At 46.6% G+C, this 27,461-nt stretch overlaps 1 protein-coding gene across 18 annotated transcripts in view; it reads left to right on the forward strand.

Annotated features, from left to right (window-relative positions):
• KAT6B (lysine acetyltransferase 6B) overlaps positions 1–27,461 on the forward strand; it is a 229,521-nt gene that overhangs the window by 14,266 nt on the left and 187,794 nt on the right. For 3 of the 18 annotated variants that reach the window (XM_008269925.5, XM_070057867.2, XM_070057871.2), the window contains exons 1-2: positions 11,185–11,407; positions 24,214–24,283. The gene's annotated coding sequence lies outside the window, so the exon portion shown is untranslated. Of the gene's footprint in view, positions 1–10,701; positions 11,094–11,181; positions 11,408–12,062; positions 12,516–12,593; positions 12,671–24,213; positions 24,284–27,461 lie in introns of those variants that run through there. The other 15 variants (XM_051823152.3, XM_070057868.2, XM_070057865.2 and 12 more) reach the window with 11 other exon arrangements.

Genomic DNA, 27,461 nt, shown 5'->3' on the forward strand with positions numbered 1-27,461 from the left:
GCCTCATTGTGACAGCTGAGTGACTTAGCTGGCACCGTGGGACGCGGAATGACAAAAGGGGCAGAGCAAGGGGAGCCCCGTGGCCTGGCGGGGAATGGCGAGGGCAGGCCAAAGAGGGCCGCGGGGCTCTGTGGAGGTCTCGGTGGGGCTGGGGGAGACACAGGGGCGTCCTTGCTCGTTCCGCTGCTCTGTAAAATTATTCAGTTAATTACGGGAGAGGCCTTTGTAGTGAGTGCTACCTGCATCATCCTCCCAGCCTGGAGGTGTTTGGGTCAGATCCCTCCTCCCCAGGCCTGGCCTCCGATGGTTCTTTTGTCTGTCGCTGCCAGTTGCACCTTCTCTTTCATCCATGAAGTGCCCGGACACCTTTCTGTCCTGAAAGCCATTTCACCTGCCTTGGCCTGCCCTCTCCTTGCCTCCCCGGCCCTGGTGGTGCCAGCTTCCTCCTCGCCCCGTGGACTTCGTGTCTGTGTGAAGTCCTGGGTTTGTTCAGGTTGCCTCTGTCCCCTGGCCCTGCACTGGCAGTGCCCACCCTGCTCCTGAACAGTCCTGCTGGGGCCACCCTCAGAGTCCAGCTCCAGGCCTGGACTTTGAGTTCAGGCCTCACTGACGCAGGCAGAATGTAATGATGACTGGTCTGGCTGGGAATTCTGACCACCTGCCAACTGCTCAACACCTCAGGGCTACAGTTTTCTTGTCCTCTTGTAAGATGGGGATCACAGTAGCATTGAGAGAGGACTGTTGTGAGAATCTAACCAATGCAGGGACATCACTGACTGCTGAGTACTCTGTAAGTGTTAACTCTCATTAATCATACTGTTAGGGCAGCACTCCACAATCATGTCCTGCCAGCACGCTGCCTCAGTCCACTTCAGCATCCTGAGTTCCCACACTGTTTATCCGCAGAGGGTTTGAGTGGAGCCACAGAATGAGACACCATCATACCCAAATATTTGTTAGGAATAAAGTGTGCTTCCTCAGGCCACCTTGTAAATAAGCTCCCAGACCACTGCCATTTCTTAGAACTCCCGGACAGGCTGAGAAGCTGTGGCAAGGGCTCAGCGCAGAATTTCTTTTCATTCTTTCCACCCTCCCTTCCTCCCTCCCTCCCTCCCTTCTTTCTCCCTCCCTCCCTCCCTCCCTCCCTTCTTCCTCCCTCCCTTCCATCCTTCCTTCTTTTGAGAGCAGAATTTCTTTCTCTGAATGTGCAACTGTATTCCCAACATCAGCAATGGTGAGAATGCCAACAAACTGATTTCTTAGTCCATTTTGTGCTGCTTTAACAACATGGCAGAGAGAACAGAAATATTTCTCGTGGTTCTGGAGGCTAAGTCCAAGATCAAGACGGCTGCATTTGGTGAGAGAGGGCTGCTGTTTCTGAGACCGTGTGTTCCCCACCGCATTCTCAGAGGGGAGGAACCCTGTGCTTTCCTGTGGCCTAAGATGGAGGGTGAAGGGGTGTGTCTTTAAGAAAGCTGTTTGTAAAGTCTTGCCTTTAGGGAATATATTAATTTACAGCGTGATCTGCTGCAGTAGACAAACTTCAGCATCTCTGTGGCTTAACACAAGATTTAGTTCTCCTCTTAAGTAGAAAAGCAAGTGAGCACCGTCTGGTGCATCCGTTCCTCTGGGGTCCCGGCTGCTGGCAGCTCATCATCTGGAATGCGTGGTTTCTGAGATGCTGCGAGAGAGGAAGACAGAGGCCTTATTCTGGTTCTTCCTGAACCGGAAGTGACACCCATCACTTAGGTTTGCCGTTCAGCAGCTGAAGCTGGCCACGTAGTTGTAACCTAATGGAAAGGAAGGCTGAGAAACATGAGGGCAGCACAGGGTGCGCTTGGTGAACACTCATCTTTCCATTGCAGGGAGAGATACTACAAACTACAAATAAGTTGAACCTGGAGTTATTTCAGGTCAATGGTTATGATTCAGGAAACAAAATCTAGGAGTTATTACTGACTGTTTACTGAAGGTTATCACTGCATGTGAGGCATTGAAATTGAAAGGAAACAGATCCCAACCCCAGCAAGTAGGTATGCTGCGGGGTATCAGCCACCAAAGTGAGGTTCATGGGGCAGAGCAGTGGGCTGCAGACTCCGAAAGGGAGCAAACACAATATTGTGAGAGCAGAGAGGCTCCTCAAAATAGAGTGCTCTTGATCTTGGGAAGAAAATGTGAGACAGGAGCAGTTCCAAGTCCATGTACATACATGTAGCAAATACAGAATGGAGTGTAATAAAATAGGACACACCCATTGGTCACATGCTAAAATGTTAAGTGTTTAAAGACACTGCTCAGCAAACACTTAGAAAAAGTGGAGTTAGATAGGGTATCAGGAAGTCCTGCTGGACAGTGGTTAGGAAATGGATTCATCCAGCCTTCATACATTTAAGAATGCCTCCAATGTGCAAGACACATCTTTATGCTTATGAGGTTTATGGTCTTTAAAAATTATTGATTTATTTATTTCCATTTTTATTATTTGAAAGGCAGAGAGACAGATGGAAAGAGATCGTCTACCTGCTGGTTCACTCACCAAATGGACAGCCAGGGCTGGGCCAGGCAGAAGCCAGGAGCAGGGAACTTAATTTGATTTCCTGTGTGAGCAGCAAGGACTCTGGTACTTGAGCTACCCTGTGTTGCTTCCCAGGATTTGCATTCACAGTCATGCTCTTTGGGACGGGATGTGGGTATCCAAGCAGCAATTTAACCACTGCACCACATGCCTGCCCTGAGATTTATAGTCTTCAATTTTTAAAAGGATTTGTCTTTTAAAATATTATTTATTTCAAAGTCAGAGTTACAGTGAGAGACATACACACAAAGAGATCGTTCATTTGCTGGTTCACTCCTCAGGAGCCCAGAGATTCTCTGGATCTCCCAAGTGGTTGCAGGAGCCCAAGGACTTGGACCATCCTCTGCTGCTTTCCCAAGCTATTAGCAGGGAGCTGGATTGGAAGTGGAGCTACTTGGACTCAACTAGCTCCCATATGGGATGCTGGAGCTGCAGGTGGCAGCCTAAACTGCACTGCCACAGAACTGGCTGCTAATGTGTGAATTTTAAAAATGTTTGTTTTCAACAAATGTTTGTTTTCTACTTGGAAGGCAGAGAGAGAGAGAGAGAGAGAGAGAGAGAGAGAGAATGAGAGAGAGATTTCTTTCATCCACTGGTTTACTCCCCAAATGCTGGCAATAGCCATGGTTGGTTCAGGCTGAAGCCAGGAGCCTGGAACTCCATCCAGGTCTCGCATGTGCATGGCAGGGCTGCAAGCAATTGAGCCATCATCTGATGTCTCTGAGATGTATTAGCAGGAAGCTGGATTAGAAGTGGAGTAGCTGGGTTTTGAACTGGCACTCTGATGCTTAGTGTTGCAAGCCAGGATTTAACCCACTATTCCACAACCCAGGTAGAGCTGGGTCATGCTGCAGCCAGAAGCCAGGAATCCCATCTGGATTTCCCATGTGGGTGGCAGGGATCCAGGTACTTGAGCCAGTATCTGCTGCTGCTGCCCAAGGTATGCCTTAATAGGAAGCTGGATCGGAAGTGGAGGCAGAACTTGAACCAGGCACTGTGATATGGGGTGCAAGTGTCCCAGGCGGCGGCTGTACCACAGTGCCTGCCCTCCAATGGAAATACTGAGGTAACAAAACTAGAAGAATATGTGCTAAAATATTATCTTTCATATATAACTAATCCCCCCTTTTTTCTCTTCTTATTATGCAAACTTTCTGTGATAAATGTGTCTGAGATTTTATACTAAAAATCATGGTAGGAAAAATGTTCTGAACCTCAGGAGTTCTTTTGTCAGTTCTTTAGGCATTTTACTTACAGGGTGAGTTAATACAAAGGTACTTCAAAAAGTTCATGGGAAGTGGAATTAAAAGATGACCTTATTTTGGTGCAAAAACTTTTTGAAATCCATTTAAGTTTTTATGAATACTGCTTGCATGCGTGGATTTTAATTTTGTTTTTATTCTCCAAAATAAACTTATTCTCTCTCTCTCTTTTTTAAAGATTTATTTTATTTATATGAAAGACAGAGTTACAGAGAGAGGTAGAGACAGAGAGAGAGGTCTTCCATCTGCTGGTTCACTCCCCAGATGGCCACAACGGCCGGAGCTATGCCGATCCGAAGCCAGGAGCCAGGAGCTTCTTCTGGGTCTCCCACATGGGTGCAGGGGAGGGGCCCAAAGACTTGGGCCATCTTCTTCTTTTTTTAAGATGTATTTATTTTTTTGAAAGAGTTACGGAGAGAGAGGGAGAGAGAGAGATCTTCCATCCACTGGTTCACTCGGCAAATGGCCGCAATGTCCGAAGCTGCTGTGATCCAAAGCCAGGAGCCAGGAGCTTCTTCTGGGTCTCCCAAGCAGGTGCAGGGGCCCAAGGACTTGGGCCATCTTCTGCTTTCCCAGGCCATAGCAGAGAGCTGGATTGGAAGAGGTGCAGCCGGGACTAGAACTGGTGCTCGTATGGGGTGCTGGCACTTCAGGCTAGGCCTTTGCTGTGCCACAGCCCCCAACTTATTCTCTTTTAATTCCATTTTTCATGACCCTTGTGAAGTACCCCTGTAAGTTACTCAGGGCAGAGTTCACTGTTTAAATAAGTTGTAGGATTTGAGGGCTGGCTGAGACTTTATAGAGGCTTTATTAAGCCTAATCGTTAATTTGTCAAATATTTCTTCATCATCTACTACATAACAGGAACGACCCCAGGCTCTGAAGATACAGTTTCCCATATTTTGGGTATGGTGTGAAAACTCAACACACGTACTTAGTATGCGAAGATCCAGCAAGGTTCATTAGCATTTCCATCTTAAATATTGTTTCTGAAAACATTTTTAACTAACACTTAACAATGACACATATTTATGGGGTAGAGCGTGACATTTCAATAAATGTACACAAGGTATGCTGACCATAGCAGGGTAATTAACATTTCACTCTCCTTGTCATTATTTATGATGGGAGACTTTGGGCTCCTGGAAACTCAGCTTCTAAGGTAAAGCCATCAGTGGTTTGCCTAACTCATTGGTTGCTGCCAGAGATGGATCAAAATCAATCTGGGTGTTCTACTCTTTGTTTGGTGCTCTCTCTTCTATGTCACTTTGCCATGGCTGTGTGAGGTATGTATTTTCCTTCTGCATTAAAGATAGAATAAGACGGCTCACTAGGCTAATCCTCTGCCTGCGGTGCCGGCATCCCGGGTTCTAGTCCCAGTTGGGGCACCGGATTCTGTCCCGGTTGCTCCTCTTTCAGTCCAGCTCTCTGCTGTGGCCCGGGAGTGCAGAGGAGGATGGCCCAGGTCCTTGGGCCCTGCACCCGCATGGGAGACCAGGAGGAAGCACAAGGCTCCTGGCTTCAGATCGGTGCAGTGCACCGGCCGCAACGTGCCGGCCGTAGTGGCCACTTGGGGGGGTGAACCAATGGAAAAAAGGAAGTCCTTTCTCTCTGTCTCTCTCTCTCACTGTCTACTCTGCCTGTCCAAAAAAAAAAAAAAAAAAAAAAAAAAAAGAATAAGAAAAAGCGAATCTTTTCAGTTAGATGAGCACACTGGGGAAAATTGTCAGTAGTTAAATTGAGCTTGACTTAGACTGATCTACCCTTGGAAAAGTATAAAGTAGTCCAGCGATTGCTGAGGTAGCCAGAAGCAGGTAGTTTTACTCTCCTTTCGTGTAAAGGGCTGTGTTTTTAATTGGAGAGTATGTCTTATTTTGGGAGTTAAAATATCCTTTGTTCTATGAAATGATGTGAATGGGAGATGGCCATTAAAAATGTTCATAAAATCAAAATTAAAAGTTGGCAGGGTGGGCGTTTGGCCTGTGGTAAAGCTGTTACTTAGGGCACCTTCCTGGTGATGGCTCAGGTGGTTGGGTCCCTGCAACCCATGTGGGAAACCTGGACTGAGTTTCTGGCTCCCAGTTTCAGTATCAGCCCAGGCTTGGCCTCTATGAGCATGTGCAGAGGGTATTAGCAGATGGACTCTGTCTCTCCCTCTTTCTTTCAAATAAATTTAAAAGAGGGGCCGGCACTGTGGCATATGGGTTCATCTGCCACCTGCAATGGGTGGCATCCCATATGGGTGCCGTTGGAGTCCCAGCTGCTCCACTTCTGATCCAGCTCCCTGTTAATGGCCTGGGAAAGCAATGGAAGATGGCCCAAGTGCTTAGTCCCCTGCACCCATGTGGGAAACCTGGAGAAGCTGCTCCAGTTCCTTTTGAAGTTTTACAGGCCTACAAAATCCAAATTAAACATTGGGGTACTTAAACTTTGGTGCAGCCTCGTGCTAAAAGCCAAATCTTTATTAAGACTACTTGATAATAATGATTACTGAAAGGTTACCTCATTTTTCAGTCTCAAACAAAAAAGATCCTTGAGAACTCCGTCCTGTCAGCAACATTTACCTAATCCTACAGCCTCTTACTGCCCTCTTGTCTTGCTTGGGGTCTCTCACTTGATGCCAAGCCTTCTCCCTGTCTTACAGAAATTGGTGGCTGTCCATTCTGACCACACTGGGCACTTGGAAGAATGCAGATAAATAATGGGCTCCGACCGCAGATGTTTTCATTTAATTGGCAATAGGTGGGACTTAGGTTCTAGGCTCTAGGTTTATTCAAAATCGGCTCAGGTGATACTCAGGTGTGGAGGGTATGTCTTTATTTAGTAGCACCTATGGCACTCCAGCAGTTACACAGAAGAACAAGCCCGTGTGCATTAGAACATCTAATCAGGAAAATAGGCAGAATGTGAGAAGAGATCGAGACAAATGCTGTTGTTCATTCTATAATTCAACAGATACTAAGCACTTAGGCACCAGGGCATGCTCAAAAGTTCAGGCATGCTCAAAAGTGCTAAGAGCCACATGCAAAGACCAGGAAAACGGCATGGAGGAGCCCCCTGGGAGGTGCTCATCAGATAAGGGGTTGGGGGTGGGGGAGAGCCTGGCAGAGGGAACAGCCTGTGCTGGGCTTCACGGAGCACTGCGGGTTTGGAGAAGCCAGAGATGAGATACTGGCTGGGTGTGGATCTGCAGCCAGACTCAGGAGTGACTTGAGCCAGGATGCCTTTAGATGACAGTAGAGGTTTTTAAACAAGAACACAGAAGCAGGGCCTAAGTGCTGAATACTGATTTTCAAGATAACTCAGGTTGTTCCTACATGGAGACAGGGCTTGAATTTGCTAGCCCATTTCATGGTTTAACTAATGGTCCCCACTCCTCCTGCCCTTGACTGGAGGGACCAGGCACGGAGACTCAGGCTTGAGTCAGTGAAGGAAGAGGTAGGGAGGTGTAGGCTAACACTTTTTAAGTGACTAACTGTAAATTGTAAGGCAGCCACAAAACACACCAAATACCAGAGTAAGGGGAAGAGTTTATTGGGGGAAACTCAACGGACTGGAAGGAAGAGGTGAAGAAGGAAAAGAGGGAGAGGAGAGCGTAAGAGAGACAGAGAGAGAGAGGTCAGGAGACAGAGAGGAAGAGAGACAGAGAGAGAGACGCACATGCACGCACACACGTGTTCAAGAGCAGGTCCTTTTAAAACTTTCCTGGGGGGCAGGCAGGGAAGTAGGAGCAGCGAATCCCATTAGGATGGGGGTGCGGCTGACACCGGTGGTTGGGCCATGTGGCCACCTGGCTTCCAGCAGTGGCAGCGGGGGCTAGAGCCCAGGATGGTGTCAGGGTGTAGATCGCACCATAGATAAGACTGCACTGTTTGACTAACATAAATAGAATTCATCCTTGGGCAGGGCCCTGGAAAATAGGTTTAGGGTCCCTGCCTGCTGCCTTTCTACCCAGTTTCCTTCAGGACTTGTGAGTGTGTGCTCCCTCTTATCAGTCTGTTTGTCTGACTTGTCTCTGAGCAAGTAAACAAACTCTGAAGATCAAACCTTCTGGTCCCAGCTCTTCTGCACTCTTTCTTATGCTTACTCAACACTCAAGGACAAGTAGGTCAGAGCAGGAGCCATCCCAGTGCTGGGGACTGTAACCTTCTGGCCGGCCAGACACTCACAAAAGGATCACTCAGCTTAGTCCAGTGGTTCTCAAATTCAGTGGCTGTTAATTTCAAGACGGATCATGGGCTGAAATGATGTAGACTGGGGGCCCTACTCTAGACTTAAGGAACCAGCGGTTCTGGGACTGGGCCAAGGAACCTGTGTTTTGAACATTCTTCCCGGATCACTGTGACTCCAGCGATCCCTAGATCACACTGAGCAGCAGCATGTGACAGCTCCCTGCTCCTGCTCGTGGAGTGGCAGGGCATGGGTGCCTCATTTGTAATCCTCCAACCTGGTCAGCTTGCAAAATTTTTCACCACGCTTGGTTTTCAATTCAAGTTATTTCTAGGAGCACTTCTTAATGGAGCTATTTAGCTCAGCAGAGGACCTGAGATAGCTCAGGTGAGAGGGAGATTGAGGAGTGGGCACTGAGCATCTCTGGCTGTGTCCCTGTTAGCCTTTGCAGTCCCACTTATCTGAATGCTGCATTTCTTAAAGGACGGGAAACCCTAGAGGGGAGTCTCACTGGCAGAGTCACAGATTGCTCTCCTCCTGACACCCCTGTAAGAGAACTATGTTTGTTAAGAACAGGACTTTAAAAAACATGAAGATGTTGGAAAGAGATTTGTCTGTAAGTCGCGCTCCTGGTAAGTTTAAGCAAACACGACCTATTTCTAAGGTGTCCCTTCACTTCTCGATGCCCTGGAAATCCTTGTCCATAAGCATTCGATAATCAGCTTTTGATGCTCGAAGTCCCCCAGAATTCATTGGCTAAAGACATCTTAAATGTGGGCAATCTGACTTTTTACTGTCTTTAGTTGCTCCTTTCACGTACTTTGAGTGTACAGATTTGGGGTTTTAGAACTTGCTTTTAGGCCGGCGCCGCGGCTCACTAGGCTAATCCTCCGCCTAGCGGCGCCGGCACACCGGGTTCTAGTCCCGGTCGGGGCGCCGGATTCTGTCCCGGTTGCCCCTCTTCCAGGCCAGCCCTCTGCTGTGGCCAGGGAGTGCAGTGGAGGATGGCCCAGGTGCTTGGGCCCTGCACCCCATGGGAGACCAGGAAAAGCACCTGGCTCCTGGCTCCTGCCATCGGATCAGCGCGGTGCGCCAGCCGCAGCGCGCCGGCCGCGGCGGCCATTGGAGGGTGAACCAACGGCAAAGGAAGACCTTTCTCTCTGTCTCTCTCTCTCACTGTCCACTCTGCCTGTCAAAAAAAAAAAAAAAAAAAAAAAAAAAAAAAAAAAAGAACTTGCTTTTAATTACGACATAGTTTATTTTTATTGCTTGAGATAACATGCAGTCTGAGGGACTCCAATGTAATTTACAAAATAAACTGCATCCGAGCAGCCCATAAGAAAGAAAGAAAGGAAAGAACTTGAAGGGTAAAGTGCCTGCCAGGATGTTTACTTACTAACTTCTTGGAGAATAAAAATGCTGGCACTTGCATTATTAAAAAAAAAAAAAAGCACACCTTATAAATGTCCTTCTCTTTGAAATACCTAAATGAACTAGACTGAATTATAAACTAATGGCTTGTAAAAATTCACCCTGAGCAACTTCTGAAGATACTAAACCAAAGAGGTAGGGAGCCACTCGGAAGCAACCCAACCTGCTGTTTGTTTGATCTGTAATGTAACTCAAAAGTAGCCAAGCAAGGGCAGAGAGCTTTCCTTGTGTTTCACTTCCCTGGGCTGAGCCCGTGAATGCCAAGATTTAATCTAAAGAGGTTTATGTTTTAAAAACTAACAACCAAGTAATAAAACACCTATAAAAGAGGTTTATAATGGAGCTGGTGACAGTTCTGAGTGCAGGGTTACACCTCTTCTGTTCCCCTCTCCCCTCTTCCATCCTTTCATCCAGCTCTGGGCCCTTTGTCTTAGCTCCTTTCTCACCTGGCTGCCAAGAAGCATGGGGGGGGGGGGCTCCATTCCCCAAGGGGCAAGACCTTCCTGAAAAAGCCAAGTGGGCCTGCACCCTGCGTCTGACTTGACCGCAGCAGGGCTGCTTGTTTTGTTCCCCCAAGATAGGAACCGAGATAAGTTGCCCTGGCTCACTCCCCACCTGGTTGTCCAGAGGTTTCTACTGCAGAGGCGGGAGATGCCCCCTGCAAGTGTCAGTGTCGAGAAGACGCCAGGGCCCCTGAGGGCAGGAAGCCTGGGGCTTCCTCTCCCGGGCACCTTGCACCTCCCCTTCAGGGCCCAGGGGCACGATTCAGGCAACAGGTGGTTCTCCACCCAAGGCCACCAGGCCTGAAACTTGGTTCTCTTTCAAAGCCACAGTTCTCCTCCCCCTCGCGAAGAAATGGCGCCTGGGAAGGGAAACTTCGGGCTCAAACTCTGCAGGAGCCATTTCTCCAGTCTACCGTTCCCGAAGTCCCCTGTGGCGGCATCCCACCCAACCTCCGGGAAGAACCAGGGACAGAGTCCGGAGGGCGCCGGGAAGCGTGTGGGCAGCGGCGGAGTGGCCTCCCCCGGGCGGCCAGCGGCGCCCCCCAGCCTCCCTCAAGCGGGCCTCAGGAACTCGGGGGGCCTAGGGGAAGCCTGGAAGCCCAAACTTCGCCATCAGCCTGCCTTAGAGCGCCGGCGAGGGGAGGGGAGGGCCCCCCAGCGGCCTCCCCCCGCCCCCGCCGCAGCACCTCTGCCACCCATCCGGCCGCACAGCCCGAGCAGGCGCTCAGCGCAGCCCAGCGCCCGCCCGCTGCTGCTCGCAGGCCAGGAGAGGGCATCCTGAGGGGCAGCGTCCCCCGCCAGCCCGAGTCTGACAGCCCCACTCCCACCCAAGGATGCCGCCGCCGTGCCCTGTCCGCAGTCGCTGAATGTCACTGCTCCCTCTTCCTCCTATCAGGGTAGACACAGCTCCCGAGGCGCCCCCCACCCCAAAACTGCCGCGGCCGCTCGAGGGCCCAAGGCCGGGGCGAAGGACGAAGTTTGGGGCCCACGGCGGCGGGAGGGGGGCGCGTTGGCGAGGATCGCACCTCAGTCCCAACCCTGGCGGGTACATTCCCCGCCCCAAACGGCCCAGGCGTCCCCATCCTCCCGCGGACACCGGCATCCCCGCCCTCCCCCGAGGGCGGCGAGTGGAGCCCCCCGGGGCGGAGGCAGGTACCCCCGGGGCGGAGACTGGGGCGGGCGGGGTCCGGGCTGCGCCCCCGGCCGGGCCGGGCGGGCTAGCGGGCGGCGCGGGGGGAGCGGGGCTGGGCGGCGCTGCCTCGGGCTCTGTGCGCTGCAGCCCGGAGCCGAGGAGGAGGAGGCGGAGGAGGAGAAGGAGGCGGCGGCGGTGGGTCCCGGGCGGGGGGAGCGCGGCGCTGCGGACCCGGGCGGCTGGCAAAGGACGAGGCGGAGGCTGAGGAAGGCAGCGGGGAGACCTGGGCTGCAGCAACAAAGGGCAGCGAGCGATTGGCCGGGCTGCAGGCGAGGTTAGCCGGGGACCGGGGTGGCCGGAGGCAGCAGCGAACGGTGCACGTGCTTGCAGACACGGGCGAGTGTGGAGCCGGGGGGTGCACGCCCGGCGGGTAGGGGCTCGCTCCCCCTCGGCACGGGATGGCGAGGAGGCTGCAGCGACATCATTCTGCTTGCACCCGACCTGGGGCTTGCAGGGTAGGGGATTGTGGGGGGTAAAGGATGCGAGCCAGGGGGCGGGCGAGTAGTCGCCCGGGACGGGACGGGAGAGAGGGTGGAGGAGGGGGCGGGATGGAACGCTCCGGGCGGCGCGCCCGTCCGCGCGCTCCACCGCGGGAGCCAGCGACTGAGAACCTCGAATTTTAACTTCGCGTGCCCGCCCGCGCGCGCCCGCCCGCGCCCACCCCTAAATCCTGCGGCCGCCGCCAGCGATCAGCTCTCACACAAACTTTAGCTGCGGGCTAGGGGGTTTGGGGTTGAGTGGGGGAGGGGAGAGGGAAAAGGCCTTCTGATTGGCGTTGCCTGCAGCCAATAAGGCCAAGCGCCTCCGCTGCGAGTAGACCCAATCCATTCCTAGAGGTAGAGGGGGCGGGTGAGTGGAAGTAGAGGTGGCGCGGTGTCTGGGAGAGAGAAAAAGGGCTGGACCAATAGGTGCCCGGAAGAGGCGGACCCAGCGGTCTGTTGATTGGTACTGGCAGTGGACCCTCCCCCGGGGCGGTGCCGGAGGGGGGATGATGGGTCGCGGGGCGTGTCTATGTGGAGGCAAGATGACCGGCAGGAACTTGCCCCAATGGGCTGCAGAATGGTTAGTGAGTGGGTGACGGACAGACCCGTAGGCCAACGAGTGGCCTTAAGTGTTTGTGGTCTCATCCAATGGAGCAGCGCCGGGGCGGGGCCGCGGCTCGGGTTTAATGAGACTCCATTGGGCTGTAATCAGTGTCATGTCGGATTCATGTCAACGACAACAACAGGGGGACACAAAATGGCGGCGGCTTAGCTCCTACCCCTGGCGGCGGCGGCAGCGGTGGCGGAGGCGAAGGCACCTCCTCCAGGCGGCAGCCGCGACTTTTTTCTTAGGCAGCGTCAGCGCCCTCGGCAGGCGCGGTGGCGGTGGCGCGCGGCCAGGTCTGTCACCCACCCCGCGCGTTCCCAGGGGGAGGAGACTGGGAGGGAGGGGGACAGGCGGGGGGGCATAAGGGGCTTGCGACGCCCCTCCCACAGGCCTCTGCGCGAGGGTCACCGCGGGGCCGCTCGGGGTCAGGCTGCCCCTGAGCGTGACGGTAGGGGGGCGGGGGATAGAGGAGGAGGGACAGGCCCCGCCCCTCGGCAGGGCCTCCAGGGCAAGGGGCGGGGCTCGAGGATGGAGGGGCGGGGCCCGGGGGTGGGGGCGGGATTCGGGGAGTTGGAAGGCGGGGGCTGGGAGGGGATTTCTGAGTGGGAGTGGACTGGTAGGAGCGGTGGGGGGCCAGCGAGGGTGTGAGGAGGATTGGTGAGGGGCGGCTGGAGGTGTAGAAGCAGGTGGAGGAGCGGAGAGGGATGCCGTGTGGCAGATGTGGAAGGGCAGCTGGGGTGTGTGTGAGGCAGAGTAAGGGTGGAATTGGGTGTGGTGGATGTGGATGTGGTGGAGTTGAGCCGGGAGTGAGTAGAAGGTGTTGGGTTGGGCGAAATAACGACCCACGTGAGGAGGAGGTAGAATTGCTGTGATGGCAAAGAGGTATCTGGCATGTAGGGATAGGAAGGTTTGCTAGCTCTGGAGTCTATGAATCATTAAAAAAAAACAACATGGAAACATGGGATGGTTGTGCTTGGAAGAGTCTGTGAAAGATGATGCTAAAACAGCAGGGCAGACTTGACTGTGAAGTGAGGGATGGTGAGCTTGCTTGCGAAATAGGTAACTTGTATCAGGAAATCTGAGGACAGGATTCAGGGAAGGGGAAAGGCAGGGGATGTGAAGAATGTGGGTGGACCTGGTCAAGGGTTGTTCCATGGGTGAGGATGTGACAAAAAAAAAGGTGTTAGTTTGCAAAGTTGTTTGGAAGCATCCATTTCTTGGGGGAAACTTGGGCTGGAGTTTGCAGCCAAGGCAGGAGGGGTGGCTGAGGTGTCCCAGGAAGAGGTGTTGCGTGTACTACCTTGGGAAAGCACATAGCATGTTTTTGAATTTGCTGGTGCTTTGGCAGAGTGCATGGAGTGGGAGGGGACAGGGCAAAGGCAGAGGAATGGCTGGATTGCAGATGGCCCTTTCTGCTCCTTGAAGGAATGTAGGCCTGTAGTTCCAGGGTGTTGGGATGTGGGAAAGAGAATATCCGGCAGAGATTGTGGAGGGGTAGTGATAAAGAATTACAGATGTGACAATAAAGAAAAGAACCATTAAAACAAGTATATTTGGGCCGGCGCCGTGGCTCAATAGGCTAATCCTCCACCTTGCGGCGCCGGCACACCGGGTTCTAGTCCCGGTCGGGGCGCCGGATTCTGTCCCGGTTGCCCCTCTTCCAGGCCAGCTCTCTGCTATGGCCAGGGAGTGCAGTGGAGGATGGCCCAAGTGCTTGGGCCCTGCACCCCATGGGAGACCAGGAAAAGCACCTGGCTCCTGGCTCCTGCCATCGGATCAGCGCGGTGCGCCGGCTGCAGCGGCGGCCATTGGAGGGTGAACCAACGGCAAAGGAAGACCTTTCTCTCTCTGTCTCTCTCTCTCACTGTCCACTCTGCCTGTCAAAAATAAAAAAAACAAAAAACAAAAAACAAAAAACAAAAACAAGTATATTTGGGCTGGAGGAACCCGGAAATTCAAGGTAAAAATTGTATGAAGATTGTTCATGTATGAAAGGAGGTAGAAGAAGCAAATGGGAATTAGTTGTTTGGGGCTAGTGTTCTGTGGTGCTCAGGAATTTTTTCTTCTTCAAGTACAATGTCTCTGTCTTACTTTTTATACCCTAGATTTTCTGACCTGAAACAAAACACTCCATCCTCTTATTTGCAAATTCTTCACATGTGTATCAAGTTGACATTAAGCATTATTTTATGTTTCTAAGGAGGAAAAGATAATATTGCCTGTTTTGGACAGAAATCTTTTCTTAAGATTTTATGTATTGGGGCTGGCACTGTGACATAGTAGGTAAAATCCACCATCTGCAACACTGGCATCCCATGTGGGCGCTGGTTTGTGTCCTGGCTGCTGCTCCACTTCCGATCCAGCTCCCTGCTAATGCACCTGGGAAAGTAGCCGAGGATAACCCAAGTCTTTGGGCCTCTGCATCCACATGGGAGACCCAGAGGAAGCTCCTGGCTTCCGATCAGCTCAGCTCCAGTCATTGCGGCCATTTGGGGAGTGAACTAGTGGATGGAAGATCTCATGCTCTCTCTCCGTCTCTCTTTGTAACTCTGACATTCAAAAAATAAGTAAATAAAAACTTTTCTTTTTAAAAGAGGAGGTCTTCCATCTGCTAGTTCACTCCCCAAATGGCCACAATGGCCAGGGCTGGACTGATCCAAAGCCAGGAGCCAGGAGCTTCTTCTGAGTCTCCCACGTGGGTGCAGGGGCCCAAGCACTTGGGCCATCTTCCACTGCTTTTCCAGGCCATCAGCAGGGAGCTGGATTGGAAGTGGAGCAGCCGGGACTCAAACCAGCAACCAAATGGGATGCCGGCACTGTAGATGGAGGCTTAATCTTCCATGCCACAGCACCATCGCAGGACAGGATTCTTATCTGAGAAACTTCTGAGTAAGATAAAAGGTTGAGACGCATCAGGTTAAGCCATTTCTGACACCAGCATCCCTTACCTGAGTGCTGTTTTAAGCTGCTCTGCTTCTGATTCAGCTCCCTGCTAATGTGCCAGGGAAGGCAGCAGAAGAAGGCCCAAATGCTTGATCTCCTGCCATCTACATGGGTTACCTGGTTGGAGTTTCTCACTTTTGGTTTTAGCCTGGCTCTGCCCCAGTTGTCCCAGCCATTTGAGGAGTGAACCAGAGGATGAAAGCTCTCTCTCTCTTTATCTCTCTGACACTCTGCCTTTCAAAAATATATTTAAAAAAAATCTTTAACTGTTGTAGTATAGTGATTAAAAAGAGAGAAGATAAAGAGGGAAGAAGATCTTAACATCACAGGAGGAACTTAGGAGATGCCTGACTGACAGTGATGACAGGGTAAGCAGAGATTCTGCCCACCATCTGTGCGAGCATCTCTGAGTAGGGTGAATGTTACCGTTGGAGTTATACCTGTTCATTTCATGAACTACTTGTGAAGATTAAGGTGGAAACTGTCAGATGTAAGGGATAATTTGAATGAGAGATAAGTTGAGAAAGTTTGATAAGACATTTTAATGTGCTTCAGAAATTTTCATAGATTTTCATATACCAGTTAGGAGAAAGACAACGAAGTCATCTGGCTTTCCGTTTGTCAAGTAGTTCTCTGCACCATACCTTTGGTTTTCCATGTGCATATGCATGCCTGCATTTGTATTGAGAAAACAGGATTTTTTAAATGAAAGTATGGATATAGGCTGGCGCCGTGGCTCACTTGGCAGCGCCGGAAACCCCTGGTTCTAGTCCCGGTCGGGGCGCCGGATTCTGTCCCGGTTGCTCCTCTTCCAGTCCAGCTCTCTGCTGTGGCCCGGGAGGGCAGTGGAGGATGGCCCAAGTGCTTGGGCCCTGCACCTGCATGGGAGACCAGGAGGAAGCACCTGGCTCCTGGCTGCTGCGCCGGAAATGGCAGCCATTTAGGGGGTGAACCAACAGAAAGCAAGTCCTTTCTCTCTTTCACTGTCTAGCTCTGCCTGTCAAAAAAAAAAAAAAAAAAAAAGTATGGGTATAGAGGCTAGTGTTGTGGCATGGTAAGTGATGCTTGAATTGGAGAAGTGGGGTAATGGGGGTATTCCTTTGCTGTGATGCTTTAGTTTGCATTTCCAAAGTCCTTTTTATAGGACTTCACCATCTTTTGATACTGTCTTCTAGTAGGCCTGAGACATACACTATAGTTTTTATATTGTCCCTTCTACTCTTGCTGGGTATTTGAATTGTTTCCAGTTGAGGGCAGTTGTGAACAGAGTTGCATTCAGCATATTGGGCCCCCGTGCACAAGTTTCTCTAAGGTGTACACCCAGGGGTAAAATTGCTAGTTCATAGGTGGCCGTTTATGCTGATTTATGCCTGTTGTTTCAGTGCAAATGTAACCAACACCTTTAATTCCTAGAATTATTTGGTTTTGGATGATGAGTTGTATGGCTGCTGTAGTGACAGGGTGTGTTGGTCTTCCTGTTTACCACCTACCAAACTGTTTTCCAAAGTGTTCTATCAGGTTAACACTCCCTCCAGCCATATACGAGCATTCCCATTACTTCTCATCCTCTCCAACTGTTGGTCTTATTAACTTTTAAGATTTTAGCCAGTGTGGTAAGTTTTGCATTTGCTTGAGTAGTAGTCAGGCTGAAAGTCAGCTTTTCATTTACTTGTTAGCTATTCGGATTTCCTTCTTTGTAAAATTCCTGTTCAAGTCTCCCACTTTTTTTTTTTTAAACTAGCCCTTGTGTCTTTTATTGCCAATGGGAAGTTCTTTATTTACTGCCACTACAAGTCCTTTGTTGTGTGTATATGTTACAAATACAGTCTTCTGTTCTGTGGCTGGCCTTTTCACTCTTTATGGTGTCTTTTAATGAACAGAAGTTCTTAATTTTAATAGAGTCAAATTTATTGGTCTTTTCTTTATAGTTAGTGCTTTTTGTGTCTTATTTTAAGACTCTCTTCCTACCCTGAGGTCAGGGGGATTTTCTTCTATACAGTATTATCTTCTAAAAGCTTTATTGACCTTAAAAGATGTTTAACTGTGAGTAAAATATGTTCTTCTTGACCCCAATCTTGCCATTACAAATCTAGTTTTGCTATCCTTTCCTTTCCTTTCCTTTTTTCTCTTCTGTCTTGAATTTTTACTTGTCTGTAACTATCACGAACATTCGGGGGCTGATTTCCCTGTCTGTTAGGAGAAAATGGTCATATAGACAGAAGTTCAGCCAGATTAGATTTTACAGCTCTCCAGCTGACTGTATTGCCCTTTTTCCTTTTATGAGCTAGCATTTTATTGTGTCCCTATGTGTCTGCCACCATCCTAGCTTCTTTCATATTTGTTATCTCTTAACAGTTCTGTAAAACAGGCTTGTATTCTCATTTTCACACGTGAGAAACTAACAGACTTAGATTGATTTAGTAACATGTCTAATATCCCACAGCTTAGAAAGCTGGCGAAGTGGTGACTGGATCTCTGAACTCTCTTAAGATAATTCTATGATAGCACACCTACTTGTTGAATAAGACTTCAGAAGTCTATTAACGTGCTTACTTGTCATGTAACATGCCCTAATTAAACCACATAAAGATGACTGTTATGAAACTGGATAAGATACCTCTCTGTGCTGTTAAAGTCAAGTAGAGAAGCCAGTGGATGTTAAGAGCTCCGTGAATGGGTGATGGTTGAAAATGTGTGTGTATGCATGTGCTTATTTTTAAAGTAGGTACATCACTTTCCTGAGACTCTTAAAGGATAATGTTAATTTATTTTCAGATTCTACTGGATAGCTGGTATAAAGACATGAATTCTGAAATGATTTCTCTTTTCAAAATAATTTTAAAAATTTCAAGTGTTTATTACTTTTTTTCTTAGTACATTGTTCTCAGTTGATGTCATTAGAAACTGACTAATGCTAATTTGTAATTAGGGAGACATCTAGGATTGAATTTGAATTTTTAAATGCCAAAAAAAAAAGACATTCTAAATTTACTTGATTATTTCTTAAGTGAAAGTGCTTAGTTATAATATCATTATTACTAATCAGTGTACCCTGGCTCTAAAGGCCTGATGACTTCAAATGACTTTTCATCTTGTCTCTAAAATCCTCTGTTTTACAAGGGATCAGATTTCCTGTGAGGTTCCTAACATTGTGATTAAATTTTAGACACTGAAACTATTGAGCACTTTGATGCAGGGATGACTATGCAAACCTAATTCATGGTTTTCACCAGGAGATTTGGGACATGTCTCTACTAATTTATGATGATGATGTTGAAACTAATCTTTGCTGGGGATTATGGAAGCCATAATAGTTTATTGATGGTTCAGTTATTGTTTGTTGAAGCAGATTTATACAATTATAGTTTAATGACATAACAGGGATATTGTCAACTAGGAGAGCATGACATGAAAAATTAAACTTCCAATTAATATAATATGTATTAGTTGAGATGATAATTTTCATGGTGATTTAGCCTCTTAGAAATCCTTGGAAAACATTATTAGCTTATGAATTTAAAACTTTCTGTGTTAATGAGTAGTGGAAAGAATTTAGTATTACTCTAAAAAGATGGGGAATTAAATATTCAATTCAGCTAACAGTAAATTTACTGAGTGCCTGCTCCAGGTTTGCTGCTCAGTTTGACTAATACGAGTTGTTCAAGATTGATGTTTGGAGAGATGAGATACTGGTTGCTTTTGTTTCTTCTTTCAGTCACTCTTTCCTCCAGTCTGTCTTGGATGGATATTGTTACCAGAATGAGTCAAGCATTCAGCAGATTGGTGCATGTATGTCTCTGTGTGGCATTGTGTCACCTGCTCCTGCTTGTCTGTAACTCCTGCTGGGGTTTCCTATTACTGCCTCTGTCCTGGTCCTGCACCACAGCCTGCTTTGTTTCGCATCCCTCTTTGACACATACCTGTCCCTTTTGTTTGACAGCTCATTCTTAGCTTCCATGCATTCTCCTCTGTTTCCATCATTGATTCACTTATGCCTTTATTTAATAAATAGGCATTAACCCTCTATTATGATCAACTTGTAATCCTGGAAAATCTTGAGGTACAAAGATGAATCAAGTGTAAATCCTGTTCTTAAGAATTTTGCAGTCAAGTAAGGGAGATGAAGTCAGCACCCATATAATCATAGTACACAGTGGGCAGTGAATACCTAAATAGTAAATAGTAAGGAGAGAAAGTAGTTAAAGAAAGCTGAAAACTTCCTGTTAGACAAAGAGATGCAGGACTTCGGAGGAGGTGTGATTGGCACTGGGCCATGAAGGTATGCATGGAGGAATCGGGCAGTGATCCAAGTTCTGCATGGTCTTTTTTTTCTTAGATTTATTTATTTATTTATTTGAAAGAGAGACCTAGGGGTAAGGGAAGGAGGGGGAGAGAGAGAGAGCAATATTCCATCCAGTTGGTTCACTCTCCAAATGCCTGCAACACTCAGGTCTGGGTCAGGAGACAGGAACTCCATCTGGACTCCACATGTGTGACAGAAACCCAAGTACTTGGGCCATCATCCACTGCTTCCCAGTTACGTCAACAGGAAGCTGCTTTGGAATCCTGGCGTTTATGGGACTCAAATCAAGCATTCCAATATGGATGGCTTAACCTGCTCTGTCACAACACCTGTCCCCCGTGTTGTCTTTAAGCCCACTTGGAGTCCTGTCCATCTGAAGGATCTGTACCTATCCATGCTACATGTGGTTTCAGCAAGTGGTAGTCACAGTTTGTTTTCAAACTATTCGCCTCTGTACTCAAAGGAACGCTGTCTTTGAACGGGATCTTATGGGGAGACCCAGTATATACAGCAGTTAAAGTGGAGCCTCCTTTGGGTGCAAGGTGTTAGGGTGGCCCTAGAATTTAACCCACAAGGAGTAGCTGCATGTAATATCTCAGGTGCTTTTTTCTTTTTCTTTTTTTAAGATTTATTTATTTATCTGAAAGTCAGAGTCAGGCAGAGAGAGAGAGAGAGAGAGGGGTCATCCATCTGCTGATTCACTCCCTAACTGGCTGGAGCTGCGCCGATCTGAAGCCAGGAGCCTCCTCAGGGTCTCTCACATGGGTGCAGGGGCTCAGGCTCAAGGATTTTGGCCTTCTTTGGCTGCCTTCCTAGGTCATAGCAGAGGTGGAGCAGCTGGGACATGAACCGATGCCTTTATGGAATGCCCGCACTGTGGTGGCGGCTTGCTAGGCCACAGTGCTGGCCCCCTGAGGTGCTTTTTTCATGAGAGATCCAAAAAGCCTCATTTGAAAATCACTGGTGGGAGAAATAGGTATTTGGTGCAGTGGTTAAGATGCCAGTAGGGATACCTGTGTCCCATATCAGAATGCCCAGATTTGAGTCCCAGTTCCACTTCCAGTTCCAGCTTCTTGCTAATGTACACTCTGGGAGGCAGCAAGTGATGGTCAAATAGTTGGGTACCTGCCACCCATGTGGGATACCTGGATTGGGTTCCAAGCTACTGACTTTGGGCTGGCCCAGCCCTAGTTGTTGTGGGCATTTGGAGGGTGGTTGAACCAGCCAGCAGATACAATACCTCTTTCTGTCTGTCTCTGCCTTTCCAATAAAAATAAATTTTAAAAAAAGAAAGTACATTTTAAAAAATTTCAAAAAAAGAGAAATAAAACTGCTGGAGAGACATGAGTTTGGGTCTTGGGACTTGAATTAAAATCCATCATGACTTACTTGCTCAGAAATCTTGGCCAAGTAAAGCCTCAGTTCTCCTTTTGTAGAATGGGGTGATGATGCTACTTTATAGGATAGCTAAAAGTATTTCTAATAATCTATCAAGTACCTGGACCACAGTAGGTATCAGAAAATACTTGGTATTATTATTATTATACTTTAGTGCTTTGTTATTTCTTATTTAAAAAAGTTTACTGAGGTGAGTTTCACATAACGGTAAGGAAAATGAAACATTTGCACTTGCATTTACTACATTCAAAGTACTGTGACCGCTGCCTCTGTCTACTTCCAAAACATTCCTATCCAAAATAAGCCCTCATCCATTCAACTATTTTTCCTGTTTCCTTCTTCCCTTGGCTTCACCAATCTGTTTTGTTTGTGAATTTATCTTTTCTGGGTGTATCATATGATTTAAGTTATTATTATTTTTGACAGGCAGAATGGACAGTGAGAGAAAGACAGAGATAAAGGTCTTCCTTTTGCCATTGGTTCACCCTCCAATGGTCGCCGCGGCCGGCTCATTGCGCCAGGTGCCTCTCCTGGTCTCCCATGCGGGTGCAGGGCCCAAGGACCTGGGCCATCCTCCATTGCACTCCCTGGCCATAGCAGAGATCTGGCCTGGAAGAGGGGCAACTGGGACTAGAACCTGGTGTGCTGGCACTGCAGGCGGAGGATTAGCCTATTGAGCCGCGGTGCCAGCCATGATTTAAAAAATTATATGTAGTCTTTTGTGTCTGGCTTCTTTTATAACATAGTATTCATGTTGTAGTGGCATGTATCAGTACTTTGTTCCTTTCATGGCTGAGTAATATTCCATTGTATGGATATGCCATGTTTTCATCCATTTATTTGTTGGTGGACATTTGGACTGTTTCCACCTTTTGAGGGTTGTGATTAGTGTTGTTATTGAGTGTGTACACAAGCTTATTTGAGTAGTTTTGATTTTTAGGGATGTGTACCCAGAAGTGGAATTGCAAAGTCCTATGTAGTTCTGTTCAACTTGTTCAGATACCACCGGAACAGGGGTTTGTTACTTAATTGCTTCTTGGGTGTCCTCTCTCTCCAGCTTTGCTTTGTATTTCCCAGAGTACTGCCCACAGGACTGGGTGTTGGGAACATCATCTCCCTAAATATCTATTGGTTGTTCTTTGATGAATATTTATAACTTCTCCCAATTGATGTATTTTGGGCCTCAATCATTAATTGTAGGGAAATAGATGCTATGTACTTGAAAGTTAGCAAATATTAATACATGGATGGTGTTTGATACTATTAGACAAGAGATACTGAGGATGCTGTTCTGAGCAATTGTCCAACAGGCTGTGCTCCGTGGTACCACAGGGAAGGGAAGTCATGGTTCCTCGCCTTCAAGCAGTTTATGTTGTGTTTCAGAAAATAGTATTCGGATTTGTGGGTGTTCACTCAGTCACACAGTGGGTTTTGAGAAAGTCCAGGAGCTTCTCAGAGAGCTAAAAATAACTTTGCAAGTACAACTCAGGATGACAAAAGAATAAACCCTATTATTAATCTTTATTTTTTCTACCACTGTTTTTGGCTTATCCGTAATCTCATAACTTGAGTGTTATGACATTGATTTTGAGACAACACACAGCTTTAGTGAAAGCTTAGATTAGGCCTCACATCATGTTTATGATCCAGGATATTTTGACTCTTATGCTGACATGAATATTTTTGAATAGTGTTGATGTTTATATTATGTCAGTGAAGCTAAAAACTCAGTGTTGGACTAAGCGTTTCTCTACATCTGTTTAGAATAGTTTGTAATGAATGCTATAAACAGTGTTACAATGTAAGAAACAACCATATAATTTACTAATATTTTGTAGTTAAAAACAAAATGATTCACAATCTTAGAAAATAGATTAATTTCATTTGGGTAACATGAATCCTCTGAATTAATTTAGAATGATTTGCTACCTTTTTGATAACTTTTTAGTCCAACTTTCAAGTTTTTGTAAAAAAATGATAAAAGAATAATGAATTTAGGGTTTTAGCTTGCGATTGAATATCGTGTATGTACATATGAAACCAATCCCAGTGCTCTAAAAAAGAGAAGTGGTGTGGATAATTCTGAATCATAGGAAAAAAAATCATTTGTATTTGGCTTTTGAATGAATTATGCATTTTTTTCCTGTAGGTGTCTTTCTAGTTGGGTACTGTTTAGACTACAGGGAAATTGGTTTTCAATCTATTCTGTTAGCTTATACAAATTTACACTGGGACCAGTGGGATGTTGGAAACAAATCAGCCCAAGACTAAAAAATTTGCAGTGGATAATGTACAAAGTGGATAATATATATGTGTTTAGTTGAGAATTGGCTATAGATAAGAGACTTCTGATTTTTTTCCTCTACTAGCTGTGGATTTTTTTTTTTTAAACACTGTGATTCTGCTTGTAGCTAAGAGCTGCTGAGTTACATCTGCTTCTGCCTAATTAACTCTGTTGGTTGGTGTCAGATGAGAGCTAATTTTGAGATTAAATTGAGGAGTGGGGTGTGTGTTGGTGACTGGGGGAGGGGAGAAGGCGGATCTAAGGTTGTTGGTTGTTTTGTTTAAGACCAAAATGCAGGCATTGACAGCTGTTTGAAATCTGTCTTTTGAAGTAAATGTGATTACTACTATCCTAAAATGTGACCTGTGTCAATACATATTTACTATTGTGGAAACTGGTACATGCTTCTCTTAGGTAATTTGTTGGTCATACCTTGGTCCAATTAGTAGTATCTAGGTGCCAAGTGACCTTTGGGACAAATAATGAATGCTCCTTGGGAAAGTTAACACTGACCTTAAAACAATTTTTGGTTCCTTTTTATTTCCTCTCCCCAGATAAAAAGTTGTATCTCCCTGGCTATTTGAATAATAGTTGGGTTCTTCTCATGATGGGATTCTTTCTTAGGAATTTATCACAAACCTGATTTTTAAAATGTGGAGAACAAGTCTGGCCTTCAAGAAATGGAATTTACTTCTTTTTAAATTAACATTTGAAAGGCAGGCAAAGAGGGAGAGGGAGGGATCCTCACTGGTTTGCTTGGGATGCTGGTTTCCTAAGCCTAACCTGCTGTGCTCAGTGCTTGCCCCTGCAATTTACTTCCTCACTGCCTTCCTTGGAACTTCATTTTCTGTCATGAGTTTCTGGTTTATACATACTTTCTAGTGGAATCAGAGTTAAAATAGCACCAAAACGTGGTATGCTGACAAACTCGTTGCTGCTATTTGTGTTAGTTGTGGAGTTGTGCTTGCATTAGATGGTGATAGTTGGAGAGATTCATAGATGGTTGCTGAATTTAAGGGCTGTTCTTAAGCCTGAATGAACGTTTACTTTATTCTTTTGGCAGATTTACCTGAAGACCTGGGCAAGCCTAATTTTTGTCATGGACTGTTACTATGTTTGAAGTTCCAATTCTGGTAATTTTCCTTATTTTATTACATTTTCCACAAAATGTCAGTCTTATTGAAATCTGTTGGCAAAAGATACAAAAGATTATTTTTGATTGTGTGTAAAGATTGTGGTAAAAGCTTGTCCTGAGATATATTTTGGGTATTTATTAGTTATGAAATGCACTGTTTCAATGTATGTTCATTTGCTTGTGTAATCAAAACGCCTAAAAGCAACTTTACAGTATTGGACACTTTCCTATGACCTCTTCTGCTTCCTGCAGTTGTGTTTTATTCGATCAAATTAGATTAGTTGTGATTCATCCTGAATAAATGATGAAACATGAAATAATTACTTGGATACAGTGAAATGTCTTCTAATGAAATTTTGCCCCAAACCATTTTACTTTGGAATGATCAGTTTCCTGTTCTAAACTTACTGACACAGAATGATTCCTGTGTTCTGTCCTGAAAGTGGTTATGCTGTGAAAGCCAACAATTTCATTCCTAAACACACTGTGTTCCAAGTCTAGCATTTTCGTCAGTGGTTTATAAAATGACACAAAAAAAGAGTGCTTATTAGATTTGCAGATGACAAAGATGACAGAATCAAGATTCAGAACACTCTTTAGCAGGTTGGAAGATAGACTCACACCAACAAGATGAAATTCAACTCTAATAAACTTTAAATCCCAGCATTTGAATTTGCACAAGGAAACGGATGGAAAAACTACGTTTGACAGCATTTTTGAAAAAAGGGTTTGCATATTTGGCTGAATTGCATGCTCAGAATGGCCGGTGTTGCAGGACTGTTAAGGAAGTTCTATAATTTTGGGTTGCACTTGTAATTGGATAATGCTGGGATTGTCAGATTTTAAGACAGGCATTGGCCAAACTAGTAAGCAACCAACAGGAGGTGGTGTCTGGAAGCCATGTGATATGTGGAGGGGTTAAGGAACTGGAATATTAGTGGCTCAATGGTGAGACAGAGGTAGAGTAGGATTTGGTGGTTGGTGGCTTTCTGAAGGTACCTATTTTCAGATATTTGAAGGCCTGTCATATTGAAGAAACAGTAAAATTGTCTTGAGATTGTTCCAGGGGAGCTAGGACTAGTGGGTAAAAGTTATGGAGAGATAGATTTTTGCTCCAATGAGCAAGAAGTGTATTATAGCCAGAGCTATCCAACCGCACACTGAGCTGCCTCAAAAAGTGACTAATTTTCAGTTACAAGAAGTATTTTAAGTAAAGATTTGATGGCTTATCTATTGGGAATATTGGACAGATATCTTTTACTGAGTAACTAGAGGTTGGACTGGATGACTTCTAAAGTCCCTTCAGCTGCAAGTTTCTGATCTGAGGTAAAAAATAAAACTGAATCTATAGTTTACTGGTCACAAAGGGGGCAGGACTGTTTATACTGCCTCTTTCTAGGTTCACTTAGTCCTCTCAGCAGTCCTATATGGGCTGCCTGCTAGTCTGCCCACATATCATGGGTTTGCTTCCCACTGTTTGAGTTACCTGTGCTCAGCTGCTGTCTAAAAATAGTAAATGGAAAATCCTGCAAATAATGTATGTTTTAAAGAACTTTTATTGCTATAATTGTTCTATTTCATTATTATTATTAATGTCTTACTGTGCCTAAGTTATAAAGTAAGCTTTATCACAGGTTGTACATTTGGAAAACAACATCATATTGTATGCATGGGGTTCTGTTCTGTCCATGATTCTTAGGCATCCCCTGAGGATCTTGGGGTGTGTCCTCTGTAGATAAGTGGGGACTGCTGTATTAGTTTTGACTAGAGGTAAATGATGGTCTTTCCTACCAGACATTCGTAGAGCTGAGGTTCAGACCCTGGTTCATCTGTCTACAGAGGCAGAACTAGAGCAGACGATTGAGGCTCATGTAAGGATGCTGAACTTGAGTTTTAAAATAATGGCTTTTGAGCCTTAAATCTACTACAGACCATTACCTTGGGTGAATTCCATCTTCCCCTGAACATCAGTTTACCCACAGAATTGTCCTACAGATTTAATGCAAGTTACATATGAGTACACTGTAAATTTTTAACTATAAAGAGTTAAGATCTATTATCATTTGAGAACAAAAGTAGAGCTTAGGTCTAATTCCCAGGCTAAGCTCTTTTTCCTGGGGTTCTTTTTTTTTTTTTTTTTTTTTTGACAGGCAGAGTGGACAGTGAGAGAGAGAGAGAGAGAGAAAGGTCTTCCTTTGCCGTTGGTTCACCCTCCAATGGCCGCCGCGGCCGGCGCGCTGCGGCCGGCGCACCGCACTGATCCGATGGCAGGAGCCAGGAGCCAGGTGCTTTTCCTGGTCTCCCATGGGGTGCAGGGCCCAAGCACCTGGGCCATCCTCCACTGCACTCCCGGGCCACAGCAGAGGGCTGGCCTGGAAGAGGGGCAACCGGGACAGAATCCGGCGCCCCAACCGGGACTAGAACCCGGTGTGCCGGCGCCGCTAGGCGGAGGATTAGCCTAGTGAGCCGCGGCGCCGGCCTCCTGGGGTTCTTTGTAGGTATAGTCAATACCAGTTTGGAGATCTGGGGCAGTTTTTTGCATACATCCCAGGAGTCTCTCAAAGAGCAGTAACGTCACTGCCCTCCTGGAGTTAGATTTGAATGAACTTGCTTTCTACCGAGCTTTTTAAGGTACTAACTGGATGTTAAGGTAGCTAGAATGGTACATTAGTTAAAGGTGAAACATTACATTAGTATGTTAGTTTCATTTTCCAACCTGGGGGTTAGAGTGGATTACCCTTTGCAGAGGGGTGGGAAGATACAATTCTGTACAAGTGGCTAGATGGGAAATTTTCTTATGCATGAGACTTGGGAAATGCAATGCTTAGTTGAAACCAAGATTTTTGTTTTATTTTACTTAATTTTTTTTCTTAAGCTTAATGTGCTCCCATCAGATTTTTTTTTGTTATTGATTTTGTTTGCAGTACACATACCTTGAGGCACTTTTCATATAATTTTATTAATTTCAGTAAAGGTAATCCATTAAATATATGGCTTAGATATGATCTCTTAAATACCCCATAAGTGGCTTCATATAAATAAGAGAAAATTTGAGATAAAATTCCTTCTTAGACTGTGACCTAATTTCTGGTTGGAAAATACAGTGACTCTGGCTGTATTACATAATACCTGCCTGTTATTACTTCTTTGGTCATTTTGTATCTGAAAAAGCAGTA

This window comes from Oryctolagus cuniculus, chromosome 15 (assembly GCF_051225735.1).
Source record: "Oryctolagus cuniculus isolate XC-2025 breed Fujian yellow rabbit chromosome 15, ASM5122573v1, whole genome shotgun sequence".
Taxonomy (NCBI): domain Eukaryota; kingdom Metazoa; phylum Chordata; class Mammalia; order Lagomorpha; family Leporidae; genus Oryctolagus; species Oryctolagus cuniculus.